At 38.3% G+C, this 7595-nt stretch overlaps 1 long non-coding RNA gene across 1 annotated transcript in view; it reads left to right on the top strand.

Moving 5' to 3' along the window:
• Positions 1 to 891: 891 nt before the first annotated feature.
• The window catches only part of LOC122558432, a 21018-nt gene continuing 14314 nt past the window's right edge, over positions 892 to 7595 (top strand). The window contains exons 1-2 of the long non-coding RNA XR_006314139.1: positions 892 to 1193; positions 1485 to 1487. This is a non-coding gene — a long non-coding RNA (uncharacterized LOC122558432). The remainder of the gene's footprint in view (positions 1194 to 1484; positions 1488 to 7595) is intronic.

Here is a 7595-nt window from a genome sequence, read left to right as displayed (position 1 = left end):
AATCCTTGAATAATTTTTAATGTGTTGAAAAATGTCAAGAGAATATTACGGAGGCTCAGTTATTGACAGTTTTGAATCCAAGCTATGAAGACTAATAAAATGGATATTGTCAAATATTTTAGCAGAGAAATAATGTAATATTAGTAACATCGAGAAATATCCATTTTAATTTCACAGAATAAATCATTTTGAAATACTGCAAAACTGCAATTGTAGCCCTATAAGGTTAGAAGAAACCTTCATATTTGCATTTTTTAATAGTGATTCCCCATAACTGTAGTTTTTCTTCAAGGTGAAATCTGTTCCTTAGTTTATCTTTGCTAGTGCATCCAGGCTTTAATTTCTTTTCTCCAACCTTTTCATTTTCAAATAAATTGAGGCATCCCATTTAAGACCTTTTTTTCCACAGTGTGCCTGAGGCTTGGTTTGCGTTCAAGTCAAATAAAATTGGAATGCTCCATTGCACCTTTTTTCCACTTTTCCACCTTTTGTATGTGAAGTGGCAGACGTGAATTTAATAGAGGAAGAATGCTGTGATTACTTAATGGTTTCCCAGACAGCAATGGCCTGGAGAATTAAATTTCACATCTGCTTTGATTGTGTTAATCTCTCTCTTCACATCCAGGCTGTTATGATGTGCACATGAGAGATAATGTTTAAACTGACTAAAGCAAAGTAAACCAGACAAGTCTGTTATTGGCTTTATAATTACATAATTAACTTTTTGTCTCTAATCGTTATGGAGGTAATGGTGCTGTTAAAATGGGTTTCTGGTGAGCAGAAACTAAATCAAAAATCAATAATCCATAGAATGCCATTAAGGGCTGTAACAGCGCTTGTTTGATTCACTCAAGTTTTTGTACTGCAAATGAATTTCATTATGGTGCAGAATGTTATCTGGCAAGCTGACTTTCAACTGATAGAAGTGAGCAAGAGCATTGTAATCAGCAGTGTGCAGGAAAATGGACAAATGTTGCCATAAATTACACTCTGTTTGAAATGCAGTTATTGTAGAGCGATTGACCTACTTGAAATTAATTCTATTTTCCATGAACCCTCCTTTATTTCTAATTTACATTACGATCATATAGGTCTGAAAAATGATATCATAAAAAAGATTAATGTACTAATTACTTGTCTTCTTATCTCCCCCTCCCTTGGTTCTAACACCTTTGGACCAACTCGCTCAGCATGTAAGTATGTCACTTATTTCATTGTGACAGGGGTAATGTATTTGCAAACTGTGCTATAAATATTGGAATTCAGGGTAGCTATCTCATATTCAGACACCAGCCTTTTGAGCTATGCTTTTCCAAATGAGTTTAGAATTGACAAAGATTTTCAAAGCCAAATTACCTGTATGTCACTGTGAAATTAGGTTCTTGACCCTGCCTCTGATGTATGCTTATTTTCTACATATTTTCTCCCTCAATTTTATGCATCACTATTCACTGTTGGAACTGGTGACATGTCTATCCTGAAAGAGGGTAAGTAATACTTTAATACACCTGTGAAATGAGTCTGCGTTTGTCATGAATATGCTGAATGCCACCAGCGGCTGCAGTCAAATTGTTATTCCAGTGGCTCAGCATGACCTGAGCTTTCTTTCTGTAGGGCAACCCATAAAGATCCTGCTGTCTTAACACTCTTCCAAAATTTTTTAAAGAGTGTAAATGTTTTCTGTACTTCTAATTTTAATCCCACTCTACAACACTGCTTCCATCATCTTTCTTAAAAATCACATTCCGAAAAGGCATTGAGTCTTTTTAAAAACAAATCATAAAATTATTGCACAATGTGTGCCATCAATTATCATTAATATTATATCCACCGTTGGCAATATTTTTAAGTTATCATGAGGTAAAATATATACTTTAAGGACCAGATTTTATTTTTAGGTAAACAAATGCATTGACCACCTCCCGACTGAAAATAAACACAATTATAAAAAAAATTAGAATAAATTTGAGACTGTACTTGAGACTCCTAAAAATATGTTATGAAAGCAAATTATAGTCAGGCAAATATATTAGCTTTGAAATGACTTTTTTTATTTATTCATTCCTGGGAAGTGCACGCTACTTGAAATGCCAACACTTATTACCTGTATCTATTTGCCCTTGAGAAGGTGGTTGTGAGCAATTCTTGAATCGCTTGAGGTTATTGTTGTGGTTTGATACTACTTGGTGGCTTACTTGAAAGGAGAAGTCCTGAAATGTTCTTTTGACAATTTTCTGGAGGTTTTATGGTAGGTAGTAATGGATAATATGTAAACAATTATTGCTTGGTTTTCAAATAAAAACATACATTTCTTTAAGGCCTATGTACCCAGTATAAAAACAAGGGAACTTAAAGATAGTTTATAAAATTGCCAAAGAGTTGTAAGCCTGAGGATTGAGAGCATTTTAGAATTCAGCAAAGGAAGATCAAGAAGTTAACTAAGATTGAATAAAATATGTATATAAAATAGCAAGAAACTTTCAAACAATTTGTAAAAGCTTTAATAGGTTTTTAAAAAGGTCAAGATTAACAAAAATAAATGTAGATCCATTATAGGCAAAGACAGGAGAATTTACAATAGGAAACAGAGAAATGGCACAAAAGCTAAATAAAAACTGTAAGTGTTGGAAAAACTATCTGGTCTGGCAGCATTTGTGGGGTGAGAAACAGTTAGTGTTTTGAGTCATATGTGACTCTTCTGAATATGACTCTTCCATTTTAGATTTCCAGTATTCGCACTATTTAGCTTTTAACTGAAATAAATTTTGTACCTGTCTTCATAAGTCTCACAGAAATAATTAAGATCCAAGGTGAAAGTGTGGAACTAAACAAAATTGGTATTAATAAAGCAATGTTATTTAAAAAATAATAGGACTGAAGATTGACAAATTCCTGAGACCCGATGACCTTCACTATAGACTGTTGAAGAGATGATTACAGTAGATGCATTGGTGACTATCTTTGAAAATTCGATTAGTCTTCGAACAGTGCCTGTGTATTGGAAGGTTGCAATGTAACCCCACATTAAAGAAAGAACTCAGAGTGAAAATGGGGAACCACAGACTTGCTAGCCTCTGTCGTAGGGAAAATACAGGAATTTGTTATAAAGGATGTGATTGCATGTCTTGGTGGAGATTTGAACTCAAATCTCTAGGTTACAATTTCAGTTACATAACTACCATGCCCTTATTCTTTTAGGCAACCTTACTTCACTCCAAATAACACATGTTTGTGCATAAAACAATCATGTTTCATTAACTTATGTAAAGTATCAAAATTGAAGGGATGGGGGAAACTGTATTGCATGGCGCACATGCCTTTTACACTGGAGTGCACTGTTCACATTCATGCTTCTGTCCAGACACTTATACTGACTGACCTATATTGCAATCATCCATTCTGTCACAATCACTTGTTTACAATACAGATCTTGTTTGAATCATCATTGCTGTGAAAACTATTTAATAGTTCAGCTATAGAGATCAGCAAGCGTTGGGGGTGAGGGGTGGGGGGGGGGGAGGGAACAAGTAGGCATTGTAACCTGCACGTATTTAAAACTTGTGGATATTTAGGAAATAGCCCATCTTATCACCAAGTACAAACTCGGTGAAAAAAATTAGTTGCCTTTTAAGATCAAGGTATTTGGGAAAGAAATTGGGTTAATTTTCTTGATATTTGATTCTTTGTAGGTATGTTAAATGCTACTGTCTCAATTAAACTTTTTTATTTGCTCTTAATGATGTTTTGCACACCTAAAAACATGTTTAGCACTTGACAGTCTTGTAAATCAATGAATTAGCTTGACACACCATTCCCTTAAATTGAGTTCCACTACTCTTTGGGGCTTAAATTTCAGTGAGTTCTTAATTTACGTGAGCAAGATTGCCTTCATTTCTGGAGGCAAGACACCTGGCTCAACTGGAGCCGTAATTCATTTTTAGTGTTTGGGGTGTGATCATCATTCAGATAGGTCTCAGTCTTTGGATGATGGATGGTGAGTAAACTAGAGTCTGATAGGACATAGCCCATGAATCTGTTCTACATCATCAGTTCCTTTGATCACTGGCAGAAGTTCAGAGATGCCTCTGTGCATCTGTCCAAATAAACAAAAGTACCAGTTATATCCTCTGGAGCTGCATTCACAAATGTAGAACCCACCTTCATTTCACACTCACCTCCTTCACCAAAATGCCCCCAGTTTAAAATAAATGCCACAGTTCTTTTCTTTGGATGGAACTATTTGAAAGTCCTTAGATAATGACAGATTCTGTAGATAATAGATGACCCATGAAAAATGATAGCTGTGCTGACAGCAGGGGCTGGTTTCAGCATAGCTGCCATGCAACATTAAGGCCTACAGCTGTCATGACAAGAAACTCAAAAGTTACAGCAATGCTATAGCGATTACATCATTTATCTTTTGAAGGCTGTTCCCTGATTAGTGTCTTGCATTCATTCTACTCACTGTCGGCGCTCAGCTTGAAGTAACTTTTCAGTTCACTTTCCAAGAATAAATCAAAGGATGTTTGTTTCATAGTCAGGTTGGGTTTAGTGTATGTGGCAGTTGACTCTGCTTAGCTGGACTGTTTAACAAATATTGATCATGTTTTATAAAGAACTTCCTCCATAAATGCCACCTTTTCCTTTGTCTAAAATCTTTGACCTTTCTTTGCTTCATTAATTTTACACATAGCAAAAAAAAGGTGGAAAAGGTTGAAGAGTCTGTGGCCTTTATATATTACACACTGTACGTGACTCTGCCTGTCACCAGATTCCAAATTCCTCTTATTGGGATAATGAGGCAACTCTTTAAGTTAATATATATATAATGTGACAGGTATTGAAGTGCCTTTCAAATATAAGATGTACCTATTTTTACACTAATGAAGAACAGTTTCCCCTTAAGCAGAAATTTGATTTTTTTTGCAGAAGTAATATTTAATTTCTTTTTCATGGTAATTCAGGATCCCAGATTACTTTCAGGCAATTTTCAAGTTTTTTTTTCAGAAAATTCGGAAGTATACATGGCCGAAGTAAGTTATGTGATCTTTTTCAGGAATGAAGTACATTAAGTTGTATAAGGGTGACACTCTGTTTCTGTGGACATTTTAATAAAGGTGATATAAAATGGGCATTTTTAAGTTTAGGAATGCATTAGGTTGTCAAAGTACTGGGTCAATAGTTCCTGGGGATAGTTTGACATTAAAATTTATATCACTGTTAGTTGATGTTTTTTTCTCACTGTATCACTATAGCACTGCATCCAAAAGTTGTCATTTCATCATGTTATGAATTTTATTTTCGTTGGTGAAATAGCAACCTTATACAATATCATTGACTGAGAATTTAGTGTATTGCACCAATACAGGAATGACAGAAAAACTTAAACAAGAAAAGAAATTGCTGAAAAATCGCAGTAGGTCTGGAAGCATCTATGGAGAGAAATTAGAATTAACGTTTCAGGTCCAGCAACCCTACTTCAGAACTGATGGTAGCTAGGAAAAAGTTGTTCTTTTGTGCAGAAAGTAGGGTCGGTTGATGGGATAAGGAGTGAATGATAGGGAGAGCCAGAACTTAAAAAGAGAGAACTATTGGACAGACAAAGTAGTGGATAATGGTCAGCCTAGGAGAGTGAACAACTGCTAATGGGGACTATTAGTGGCTAACAATGTTAAAAATCACACAACACCAAGTTATAGTCCAACAGGTTTAATTGGAAGCACACTAGCTTTCGGAGTGACGCTCCTTCATCAGGTGGTAGTCCTGATGAAGGAGCGTCGCTCCGAAAGCTAGTGTGCTTCCAATTAAACCTGTTGGACTATAACCTGGTGTTGTGTGATTTTTAACTTTGTACACCTCAGTCCAACACCGGCATCTCCAAATGATGGCTAACAATGGGTTGAGTTAAAAGAGGTTAAAAGAGAAATTGTTCAGGGTGAGGATGAGCTTGGCTCGGCGGAGAAGGAGGTGGTGGTTGGGGATGGTTCAGGCCTTTTTCACAGGAAGACCCCTAAGACCATCCTGATAGGGGATGGATGTGTAAAGGAAATGCACATCCATGGTGAAGTGGAGGCAGATGGAGCCCACAAACTGGAAATTCTGAAACTGACATAAGGTGTCAAAGGAGTCATAGATGTAAGCGGGGAGGGACTGGACAAATGGAGAAAAAATTGAATCAAGGTAGGAATAAATGAGTTCTGTGGGGCAGAAACAAGAAGTCTGCCTGGGCAGTCCTGTATGTGGACCTTCTGCTGGATATGGCAGAAATGGTGGAGCTGTTAACTCCTCTCACTTCTTCAGATCAAAGGGGTGGCCATGGGTACCTGCATGTGCCCTAGTTATGCCTGCCTCTTTGTCAGGTACATGGAACATTCCTTATTCCAATCCTACACTGGTCCCCGCCCACAAGTCTTTCTCTAGTACATCGATGACATCATCGGTGCTGCTTTCCTCTCATGCCCAGAACTGGAAAAGTTTATCCTTTTTGCTTCCAATTTCCAACCCACTCTCACCTTCACCTGGTCTATCTCTGACTCCTCTCTTCCCTTCCTCAATATCTGTTTCCATTTTGTGGGGATAGGCTGGCAACCAATATCAATTCCTCAATTCCTGATGAAGGGCTTTTGCCCGAAACGTCGATTTTCCTGCTCCTCAGATGCTGCCTGACCTGATGTGCTTTTCCAAACATTACTCTAACCTTGACACCAATATCGACTACAGACCAACCACCTCCCATAATTACCTTGACTGTACATCCTTATACCCTGCTTCCTGTAAAGACTCTCAGTTTCTTCATCTCTGTCACATCTATTCTGATGATGCCAACTTTAACAAGGGGGCTTCTGCAATGTCCACCGTCTTCCTCAACCAAGGATTCCCCAGCACCATGTTTGACAGGGGCCTCAGCCGGGTTTGACTCATCTCCTGCACTTCGGCCCTCACCCATTCTCTTCCCTCCCACAATAGTGATACAGTCATCCTTGTCCTTACCTACCATCCCACCAGCATCCACATCCAGAGGATGATAATCCGTCATTTCCGCCACCATCCATTAGAATGCCACCACTATATTCCCCTCCTCTCCTTTGTCCACCCTTCCCTCTGGGACACCCTGGTCCATTCTGTCTTCAGTCTCAGCACCCCCGCAACAGCCTCACAGCACTTTCACCTCCAACTGCTGAAGGTATAACACTTACCCATTTACTTACTCCCTCCTCAATATCCAATACCCAAACACATCTTCCAGGTGAAGCAGCAGTTTACCTGTACTTCACTCAATCTAGTCCTCTGCATTTGTTGCTCACAATGTGGTCTCCTCTACATTGGGGAAACAAAGCATAGACTTGCTGACTACTTCACACAACAGCTACTTTATGTTTCTAAAAAGGACACTGAGCTTCCAGTTTCTGGATCAGTGGTGCTGGAAGAGCACAGCAGTTCAGGCAGCATCTGAGGACAGGCAAAGTCCGAGGACAGGCAAAATCAACGTTTCGGGCAAAAGCCCTTCATCAGGAATAAAGGCAGAGAGCCTGAAGCGTGGAGAGATTAGCTAGAGGAGGGTGGGGGTGGGGAGAGAGTAGTATAGAGTACAATAG

Source organism: Chiloscyllium plagiosum, chromosome 17 (assembly GCF_004010195.1).
Source record: "Chiloscyllium plagiosum isolate BGI_BamShark_2017 chromosome 17, ASM401019v2, whole genome shotgun sequence".
Taxonomy (NCBI): Eukaryota; Metazoa; Chordata; class Chondrichthyes; order Orectolobiformes; family Hemiscylliidae; genus Chiloscyllium; species Chiloscyllium plagiosum.
The sequence above is the reverse complement of the archived record's forward strand: the minus strand, read 5'-3'. Positions and strand labels throughout refer to the sequence as shown.